Source organism: Gastrolobium bilobum, unplaced genomic scaffold (assembly GCF_033153095.1).
Source record: "Gastrolobium bilobum isolate Gb01-03AN ecotype WA unplaced genomic scaffold, APGP_CSIRO_Gbil_v1 utg75586, whole genome shotgun sequence".
NCBI lineage: Eukaryota > Viridiplantae > Streptophyta > Magnoliopsida > Fabales > Fabaceae > Gastrolobium > Gastrolobium bilobum.
Genome location: NW_026899146.1, coordinates 19537 through 31354, shown reverse-complemented (window position 1 = coordinate 31354; position 11818 = coordinate 19537).

Below are 11818 nucleotides of genomic sequence, written 5' to 3'. Positions count from 1 at the left end.
GATGGCACCATCGTGCATATAACCACCCTTTAACATGACTTCAGAGATAAGGAAGCAAGCTCAGGAACTAATAAAGCTCCACCGCGTCATTAAGCAAATAAACAAAGGACAGCACCAGCTTGCCATTACTCTATCAAGGTAGCCTGACATTAAGAGATAAGGCTATTGATGCACTAGTTGAACCTGCAGCCCTTGAACGACCAATTAGAGGTCATACCGCTTTCCCAAGGCGGCATCAGAACTACTATATAAACACATGGCACATGCGTACAATCATATAATTCAGTAAGAATACACATACACCTGACATTGATACTGACTTGAGCGTCGGAGTGTCATTGCAGGTACCCCCCAGTCAGACTCATTGCGCCTTAGGAGAATCAAAGTCAGATCACCCTTATCAACATCCACCAGCCCAGGAGAGTGATTACTCAAAACTTTCTCACTTCAACCGTGTGTGATTTGGCCCAGTACACTTTGGCCAGTCCATGTTGTATTTGGTCCGATCATTGGCGCCGTCTATGGGAATTTATCATTTAGAACCCATCTATTTACAATCTAAAAACATGGTTGACACCAGAAGAAAATCCCATAACGGCTCCAAAGGGAAACATAAGGAGACACTTGCCTCCCGTGAGAAATCAGCCTCGTCGGTGACGCCAATCTCCGTGCACCATGATGACCCACCCACAACTCAACACTTGCGGAAACTCATCACTTAGTAAAACAAAAAATCGCCCAGCAAAATCGAGATTTAGCTCGATTGAAAAAATCACAAAAGGCTAGAGAGAAAAATCAAGAAAAAGGAAAAGAAAAGAAAAAAGAACCGAAAAAAGAAGCCGAAAAAGAATTTGAAAATTCTGGCGAGAGTGAACCAGTACATGAACATTCAAAGCAAGATCCTAGACCTTCTAGTCATAACAAGAAAGGAGAAGAAGAAAAAGAAAGCAACGAAAATTCCCAAGGGAATTCTAGAACAGTTTCACGTGTTTTTCACCCATTCATCCCATGTATCATGAACGTCCCCATTCCCAGGGACGTGAAAATTACAACTGAGAAGTATAATGGAAAGGGAGACCCGCAAGAACATCTCGAACAATTTTAGACGAACATGATGGCACAAGATGTTGCTGATCCAATAGCTTGTCGGTTATTCCCAACAACCTTGAAGGAGGTAGCACTTAGGTGGTACTCTGCATTACCACCTAATTCAGTTCAAAGTTGGAAGGATCTAACAACCAATTCCTTGTACGGTTTGCAACAACCAAAGCACAGTATAAATCCACACATGCCTTGAAGACTGTACGACAGGGGGCACATGAAACCCTGCGTGATTAACTTAATAGGTTCTTTGATGATGCACTCTAAGTAAGAGACTTAGATCCACAGGTTTTCCTACACCTCATCATAGAAGGGTTACTCGAAGGTCCGTTTTCTATGTTGTTGGTCAAACAACACCCATGTAACATAGAAGAACTAAGAGCGCGATCAGAAAAATTCATTAATCTTGAATATTATAAACGATCGCGGGATACTTCTAGTATCAAGTCGGACGTGGACAATTTCGAAAGGGATGTCCAAAAGAAATCTCAAAGAAGATTCCGCGAAAAAAGAAAGTGGGAGAGGTTCGATAATTATACTCCCTTGAACACATCTCGAAGGAGGATCTTGAAGGAAGTCTTCCAAAATGGTTACGTGCGCATCAATAAACCTACACCATTGAAAAAATGAGGACAACGCGACGAGACCAAATTCTACGAGTTTCATAATGACACAGGGCATGCCACTGATGATTGTTTTGACTTAAAAAACACCATTGAAACACTTATCAGAGCAGGCAAACTCCAAGAATTCATTTCTAACTGTAGAGAGTTCAAGGCACAAAGAAGGCACGACAGAAGTCCTGATCGCGATCAAAATCCTAACCGGCAAAGGGCATATCCCAGGAGAGATTATAACCCCGCCAGAAATAATGATAACAGGGACACGCGCGATGACCCCACTGATAGACGTCAAGGAACTCCAGCGTGGAATAGACAGCAAAACGTGCAACAATACCAGCTGCCCAATAATGTAGCCGGAGTATTAGCCACCATCGCCGGTGGAACTGCTGGAGGAGGAGCAACTAGCTCACAACGCAAGAAACATCTGAAATTCGTTATGACAGTTTGCGATTATGCACAGCCCTCTACATCTCGCGTCAAACGTCAAGCCATAAGTTTTGATGACGACGACTATGGAGACATCGTTCCTGACCATGACGATCGACTAGTGATCTCTGCTTGCATGGCTAATCTCCAGGTAAAACGTATTATGATTGATAACGGCAGTTCTGCCGACATAATTTTCTGTGATGCCTTTCGCGTGATGAACATTCCAGAAGAACATCTAATCCCTGGATGTTCGGATTTAATCGGTTTCTCTGGAGAATGCATGCAACCCAAAGGTACCATTGAAATGTGGATAACCTTTGGAGTCATGCCTCTGGCTCGTACTATTAAAGTACATTTTTACGTTATTGAATATGCATCTGCATATAATGTCATCTTGGGACGACCAACCATTTCCGCTTTAAAGACAATCATTTCTATGCCTCATCTTTTGATGAAATTCTGATATCCCTCTGGTACTGTTGTTTGCATTAGAGGTGTTCAGAAAGCAGCGCGTAACTGTTATAACACTAGCTTGCGGGCCAAGTCTGCAACTCAGCGTGATGGCAAAGGAAAGGCATCAATCAATATGACTGATTTGGACATGCGTAAAACACGGCCCCAGCCTGATGGGGAATTAGAGGATCTCCAACTTGGTCTGTAACCTGAAAATGTTACCAAGATTGCACGTCACCTCCTAGAGATGGAGAAGAAAGAATTGGTGGCAGTATCACTCAAAAATAAAGATCTTTTTGCTTGGACATCAGCCAATATGCCAGGAATAGACCCTGATGTAATATGTCATCATCTTACCCTTGATCCAAAAGCCAAATCCATTGCGCAAAAGAAGCGCAAAATATCTCCGAAAAACAACAGGTGGTTGATACCGAAGTAACAAAGCTGGTGGATGCATGAATTATTAGAGAAATCACTTATTCCACCTGGCTTTCTAACATTGTGTTAGTCAAAAAAGCTAATGGGAAGTGGTGAATGTGTACTGATTACACAGACCTTAATAAGCATTGCCCAAAGGATTTTTATCCTCTCCCCACCATTGAAAAATTGGTAGACAATTTCGTGGGATATCAAATTCTTTCCTTTATGGATGCGTATTCAGGTTATAACCAGATCCCCATGTTTAAGCAGAATGAGGAAGTCGTTGCCTTTATTATCGAAAAGGCTACTTATTGTTACAATATGATGCCATTCGATCTTAAGAATGCTGGTGCGACATACCAACGTATGATGAACAAAGTCTTTAGCCAGCAGATTGGCCAGCTGCTAGAAGTATACATAGATGACATGATTGTCAAAACAATGACCACCCCACAACATCCTCAAGATTTAGAGTAGGTGTTTCAACAATTGCACAAATATAGATTACGACTTAATCCAGCCAAGTGCGCGTTTGGAGTTCCTGCTGGAAAATTCTTAGGATTCTCGCATCGAGGCATAGAGGCTAATCCCGACAAATGCAAAGCTGTCCTTGACTTGATTATCCCTCAAAATATTAAGGAGTTGCAACAGCTGATTGGAAGGATAACAACTTTAACTCGATTCCTTCCAGCATCAGCGCAAAAGTCATTACCCATGTTCAAACTGTTGCGTAAACAAACAGATTTTAATTGGGGTCCAGAATGCGAAGCAGAATTTACTGATATTAAAGAACATTTGGCTAATCCACCAGTCTTGGTGAGACCCCAACAGGATGAAGCCTTGGTCTTGTACCTCTCGGTTAGTAACGAGGACATCAGCGCGATATTATTGCGCGAAGACACCCAGGGACAACAACCAATTTTCTTTTTCAGCAAAGCCCTTCAAGGTCCTGAATTGCGTTATCAACAGATCGAAAAAGTAGCTTTCGCGCTCATTTTAACATCCTATCGCTTCCGGCATTACTTCCAGGGGTATACCTTCAAAGTTAGAACTAATCGGCCCCTTAGACAGGTCCTTCGACAACCTGACCTGGCTGGACGAATGATTACCTGGTCAATAGAATTATCAGAAGACGATATCATTTACGAACCACGCCAGACTATTAAAGCCCAGGTGTTAGCTGATTTTCTTGTTGAAATGACGCATTCCCAACAAACTCGACCAGATGAGGATTGGATCAGCTTCGTTGATGGCTCTTCCAATATTAAAGGAAGTGGGGCAGGAGTCATTGTTGAAAGCCCTCAAGGCGTCACTATGGAGCATTCTATCCATTTTGGATTCAAAGCTTCCAACAATCAAGCTGAGTATGAGGCAGTTCTCGCTGGACTCGCAATGGCAAAAGACTTGGGAGCGACAAGAATAATCCTGAAAAGTGATTCACAATTGGTGGTTGCACAGGTACAAGGAACCTACCAGGAAAAAGAGGCTCTAATGGTAAAATACTTGGATAAAGTACGTTTTCTATTAGCTGACTTTGAAAGTTTTAAAATGGAGCACATCCCAGGGAAAAGAATTCTAGGGCAGATATTTTATCTAAACTTGCCAGCACAAAGGGACCTGGAAATAATAGATCGGTCATTCAACAAAGCGTTCCCAATCTGAGCATAGTGATGGCCGTTACTAAACGCAAAGCCCGTCCTTCTCACGATGCGCAACACATCATCAATGATGACGAGATGCAACCAAACGATAACGAAACTTGGTTGACTCCAATTTGGAACTACTTGACTAAGGGAATAACGCCTCCAGAACCGCGCACAGTTAGGAAGTTAGCGTGCAAGTCTTCATTTTATACCATCATCAATAATCAGTTGTATAAAAAAGGATTCTTTTCCCCCATGCTAAAATATTTGGACCCCCAACAAGCTCAGTATGTCATCGCTGAGATTCATCAAGGAATTGGTGGCCACCACATAGGGGGAAAATCACTATCCAGAAAGTTGCTTCGCGCAGGGTATTTATGGCCCACTATGGAAGAAGACTCTAAACAACATGTGCGACATTGTATTAAATGTCAAGAGCACGCGGATTTACGCCATGCTCCTTTTGAGGAGTTATCTTCACTTGTATCCCCATGGCCGTTCTACCAATGGGGTATGGATATATTAGGACCGTTTCCGATTGCGGTAGGGGGAGTAAAATGGTTAATAGTAGCGATTGACTATTTCACCAAATGGATCGAGGCTGAGGCTTTTGCCACAATATCAGCCAAAAAAATTCGCCGATTCTTCTATCACAAGATCATATGTAGATTCAGTGTCCCTAATACCATTATAACTGACAATGGCACACAGTTTGTGGACAAAAAATTCAACCAAGTACTGCAAGATTTGCACATCAAACACAGATATACATCTGTTGAACATCCACAAACAAACGGTTTAGCTGAAGCCGCAAATAGAGTCTTAAAAAGAGGGTTGGAGAGAAGATTGGAAGCAACTAAGGGAGAATGGCCGGAGCAGTTGGACTATGTATTATGGGGCTACAGAACCACTCCACATTCAACTACTGGTGAGACTCCATTTCGCATGGTTTATGGGAGCGAGGCCATGATTCTAGTCGAGATTGGAGAGCCATCTTGGAGAAAGATGTATGCAACTGAAGAAGGCAATTCTCAAGCATTATTGCACAACTTAGATACAATCAATGAAATGCGTGAGATTGCCCATGTCAAGGAAACAACATTGAAACAGCAAATAGCAGCACGATATAACTCCAAATTCATTAAACGAAGTTTCAATGTAGGAGAATTAGTCCTACGAAGAGCAGACATTGGCAATAAAAATGTGCGACAAGGTATATTGGTCGTGAATTGGGAAGGGCCATATCGCATCCAAAGCAAGACTAATAGAGGCAGATACGTCATCGAGATCTGGACTCATAATTCCACGAACATGGAATGCAGATAAACTTAAAACTTTTTATAGTTGAGTCCTTTCTTCAATTCAAAATATGTATTTTTTGTTCATCATTTCGTACAAATAAAGCTTGCAGGTTTATACATGATCATGTCACTCATCACGCATTACAAATAATTCATTAAGCTTGGTGTAAGCACCTAAAGCTCTTAAGCTTAGGTTTAAAGAAGCTTGAGGGTAAAGCCCAACAAAGGTTCAAAACTCAAGTCTTAAAGAAGCTTGAGGGTAACACCAAAGGGTTAAAAACTCAAGTATGAAGAAAAAGGAAGGTAAAGCCTTAACTGGTTAAAACTTCCTCCAAGTTAAAGTGCGATGAAGAAAATGGGAGAAGGTAAAGCCTTAACTGGTTAAAACTTCCTCCAAGCTAAAGGAAGGTAAAGCCTTAACTGGTTAAAACTTACTTCAACGCGCGCAAACAGACAGACTGAAGAGACGCAAAGTTATAAAGGAAGATCTACATAAAAGAAGAGAAGAAAGACGAGGAGGGTAACAACCCTCAAAGGTCATAACTTTCTGACGTTGCCAAGACAGCAACCCCTTTTGCTTATGACGAAAGAGTCATATGATGATAAGGTATGATAAATATACATTTTTTTAATTTGGTACTCCTTTACGAACTTTAAAGTTGTTGGTGATGATGGATGCTTTGATATATATACCAGGATAGATCAACAATCATTCTACATAATATGTAGTCATAAAGAATCTTTATGAAAGAAAAACAAACTCATATGTTTAAAACATGACATAACAGATCGCGACATAGTAATCTTAGACATGTCGGCCGTTGTTTAAAAAATAAATGGGACAACCCATTTACAAACCAGATTTTGAAATAATTAAAACAAAAAATTTAAAATTGTCTGGATGGACATATCCTGAGGATCCTCAACCGCGCGGTCCTCACCTTCAGTGGTTGGTCCTTGTAGAGATGGTTCTTACATGGAGGGTGCAATCGTTTGGGGCAGAGTCTCTGTATCCATCGCGCTCACTAGATCTACTGGTACTTCTTCATCATTCTCGTTCAAGGTCATCAGCTGGCCCTCCTTGACGAAATAAAGATAATGGACATTATCCAACTTGACCGTGGGATTGAAAAGACGCACTTGCTTCAGAATATTTAAGTAGGTCCCTTCGGCCACCTTCTCAAATAAATCTTGAAACTTCTTGACCTCATTATTTAAATGAGTCTTCTCTTCTTCACACGAATCAGCACCAGCTTCAAGATCCAAGACGCGCTTGGTTAAATTGGCTTTCTCCGTCTTTAATTCTTTATTATTCACGTTTAATTCCTTCAACTCCTCCACCAACTTAGCCACATCATCTTCAGCCTTTTTTATCTTTTCTTCGTATTCAGCGCGCAAGATAGCCTTTTCACCTTTCAGGTCCACAATGCGCTCCTTCAGATAACCAACCGTTCCTGCCACATAGAAAATGTTATGTCAGAAGGATAAAACTAAGTTTTATACACACAAGAGCCATATGGTGATAACTTACCAGGCACAGAAATGATAAACTGGTTGGCCACATTGAGCTTTCCAGATGTAGTCAGCCATTTGTCCATCGGAAGCTCTTTAATTCGGGGACCTATCTCCTTTCCCTTTACGTACAAATCCGCATCAAAACCCCAACCACCCCATAATAGCTTAACTCAGGGAAACCCTCATCAGTCCCTGAGGATTTTCTCTTCTGCCCCCGTGGTGAGTTTCCCACCTCTTTCTTTTTGGGGGAGGAGACATGGGTAGCTACAGAGGGTCCGGGCGACTTCAAACGCGCAGCAGCACCCTGACTTGATTCAGCACCAGCTGGGGAAACAGTGATTGGGGGCACGTTAGGATCAGTAGGGATGGCATCTTCAGCAGCTCGCCTTGTCGCTATTGCTTGCAATCTTGATAAAGTAGCAGACATTGAACTATTTGAAAATTAAAAAAATGAAAAAGTGGGCGTTAGACTTTGTCAAAATAAATACGAACTATAAATAATTCCTTTAGATAAAACTGAAATAATAAAAGTAAATTTACCCAAGAAGGCTCTGATATCCTCATCAATATATTCATTTAAAATAGTAAAAGCGCTTAGATAACCCGTATCAAAGGCCTCTCGCGCGATGTTGGTTAAAGTGGTCACTGTATGCTGCTCGTAATCACTCAAGTCATCAAAACTATAGTTCAAATTTTGACCTTTTAACGGTTGTTGGGTCCAGTATAAAGGAAAAATAGGGGAATTATCTTCTCTGTTCAAGAAAAACGGTTGGGAATCTTTGGCGGGGAAAATCATGAAGTAGTCTGTAGATCACTTGTGAACCTTCCTTTGATAGAAAGCGCAGAACTTGAATTTATCTTCCCCTCTGAAAGAGACCCAGCTTGAATGCGGTCCCATTACTTTCTTATGTCTACTGAAATAGATCATAGGCTTTACAAACCATCTCGTACACCCTTATGAAGCCCCAGGCATTTGGAGTTAATTGTGAGGGCGCTACATTGATACGCACCAGCAACCTACAAACGAAGGCTGAAAAAGGCAAACGTACTCCTAATGACAGAAAGACGTGGGCATACATCATTATGAAATGCCTAGAAGATCCCTCAGCGCGCGCTGAACAGACGCGTTCATTTAAGGGGACGACATCTACCTCCCACTTGTCGTCGTGAGCCTTCTCTGGGGTAACATAGATGACGACCTTTAATTGTGCCAATTCTTCTGCAGAACTATATGTTGAGGGAGTATCCATAACAATGTTTGATACCCAGCTCAGGGATTCTTCATCGTGAAGATTACGCTTGATCGGTCCGGCTGCTTCAAGATCAATCAGTAGTTTTTTCTTCTTTGCATCAGGATTAAGATTTTGCTTTTTCTTCTGATCACCAGCACCACGCCTAGCCCTAATTTCTTTTATTTTAGGCGAAATGAAATCTGATTCAGAAGAGGAGGAATTAGTAGAGGTGGATGAGTTAGAAGAAGAAGAGACAGCAAATGCAGATTTAAAATTGTCAAAATTTTTTTTCTTATATGGGTACCCCGCCGGGTAAATAACATTTAAAGGTAATGGGCTTGGACTCCTTTGGCTAGGTTGATCTCACGCGATGGAAGGAGAGGTATCACGTGATGGAATTGAGAAAGAAGAGTTGGAGTTTAGTGTATTAACAAACTTATAACTACAACCAGAATTTGAGGAAGAATCGATCGAGATGAAAACAGGACTGGTCATCTTAAAGGGAATTTTTGGGGAAAAAGACAAACTTTGTTGTATCAAAGTTATGGTTATCCCATAGTTAGGTTCTCGATATTTTAAACCGTCGAATGGAAGGCGCACGGTTATCATTCAAAATTATTTTCTTCCAGGGGCAGCACACTTGCCAGTAAGCCACGATTCCCCGGTTCCTAAAGACCTCGACCTAGGTAAGGACCTCGGTGGAGGACTGGAAGAGCCAGACCATTCAGTTATTCTGATAAAATTCACAAATTTGCGATTATCAGACACACCCCAAACTCGAAATACAAGCATAACACAACAAATGAAGCAGAAAGCGAAAGATGAAAAATTGAAGAAGAAAACACACCTGAAATTTATATTGCGGATAACCGGAAGGAGATTAGGACGTGTTGGCACCAAATGGGAAGACCATAAATCGAATTCAGACGAAGAAAGGTTAACACAACTACGGTGAGTGTTTTGAGTGATTTCCCTCCAAGTTAAGCAGCTCAGTACAAATATGAAAAGGCACCGCAAGCAACCCAAAAGGTTAAAACGTGTTGAGTTAAACCGATAAAAAGGAAAACATGTGGAGCGAAGGTAAAACGTTTAAACTTTGAAACAGCCCACAGATGTCATTAAGCACCCACGTAATTACGGTGGCATTAAATGCGTCTGACAGTTAAACATCAAATCAACCATTTTTAAGCGGCTAAGAAATGATAATTTTCTGACATGATTATTGCGACATCAAATGAACGCGCCACAAAAACTTATCGCGCCTGAAAGATACATATTTAACTCCCAGCTTTTCCATACACCAAAATTGCGAGCTAGGGGGCAACTGATCTGGATAAAATATGATAGACCCATCAAAGGCCCAAATATATAAAACAAATGCCCAAACCCACAAAGCCCAGAGTGGGGCGTGATGTTTTACATCGGGCATAACATGGCGCGATGACACCATCGCACATATAACCGCCCTTTAACATGACTTCGGAGATAAGGAAGCAAGCTCAGGAAGTAATAAAGCTCCACCGCGCCATTAAGCAAATAAACAAAGGACAACACCATCTTGCCACTACTCTATCAAGGTAGCCTGACATTAAGAGATAAGGCTATTGATGCACTAGTTGAACCTGTAGCCCTTGAACGGCCAATTAGAGGTCATACCGCTTTCCCAAGGCGGCATCAGAACTACTATATAAACACAGGGCACATGCGTACAATCATCTAATTCAGTAAGAATACACATACCCCTGACATTGATACTGACTTGAGCGTCAGAGTGTCATTGCAGGTACCCCCCCCAGTCAGACTCATCGCGCCTCAGGAGAATCAAAGTCTGATCACCCTTATCAACATCCACCAGCCCAAGAGACTGATTACTCAAAACTTTCTCACTTCAACCGTGTGTGATTTGGCCCAGTACACTTTGGCCAGTCCATATTATACTTGGTCCGATCATAATCCTTTATAGGATTTGTTTCCGCTTAAATTTTGTTTATCTAATAAATTGATTTGCTTTGCAGATGTATACTGTTGGTTCCAATATATTAGATTATATTCAACTTTTAGTTTTTTCCTTGCAATGGTTCCAAGGTTAGTGTAAGCCACATTTCGTAGGCTACCTATCTCTTTGCATAAAGATACAAATCAAACTTTAGCATCTTAACTAGTTTTGCTCCATTTATCTATGTGTAGGAGGTACTCTACGTTCCAGTACTCAATCTTTAAATGCAATATAGTAATGTTATTATGAACCATTAAACTCTTTTGTTGGGGTATCTTGAAAATAAAATGTCCATTGTACCCAAATAACGACAAAAAAATTACTCTTTAGAGTAAGGGTCTTTAGTAACAATACAAAATGGTGCTGAAAGTTCATGAATAATTCCAACTCCTAAAGAGTGAATATTTCATAACACTACAAAAAAGGTGCTTATACTTTTCAGAAATTTTTAGAGGCAGTTTATGGCCCATTATTTTTATTTCTATTAAATTTACTAAACTATTTTTTTTTCTAAATGATACTCTTTAGAAGATTCCTACTTTTCTCTTGTAAATCATGCATATTTATTTGGAGGAGCTTATTATGAGAGCTCTCATGTTTCATTTTGACATTAATTTGTTATCTTCAAAAAAATGAGTTTCTATATTTGGGTTTTATCTGGGATCTAATGAATTGCTGTTGCGAAATCGGCAAGTATACCGTTCTTTTATTCCCTTGAATTGGAAGAAAAGAATTCAGTTTGATTGTGAAAATATTTTGTGATTGTAATTTAAAAACAAATTTAAAAACAATAATATTCAAAAGCATGCAAGAATTAATCAAGAATGTCAAGAAAATATGAATGATTAAAATTTGTAAAAAAAAGCTGCAGCTAAGATGCACTTCACCTCCGATCCTCCTTTATATTCCTAAATTGTATTTTATAATTAACTAATTTATTAGCTCAGACAATTCATTATGTCCCTATTAAATAGTTGAACCCCTAATGTCTTAGTGATTTCAACCCTTTAATCCAATTAGAATCCTAGTGTCCTAGTAATTCCTCTTGAATTAAGCATTAAGAAAATGAATTAAAAGTCTACTATCTATGTAAGCATATGTCTAG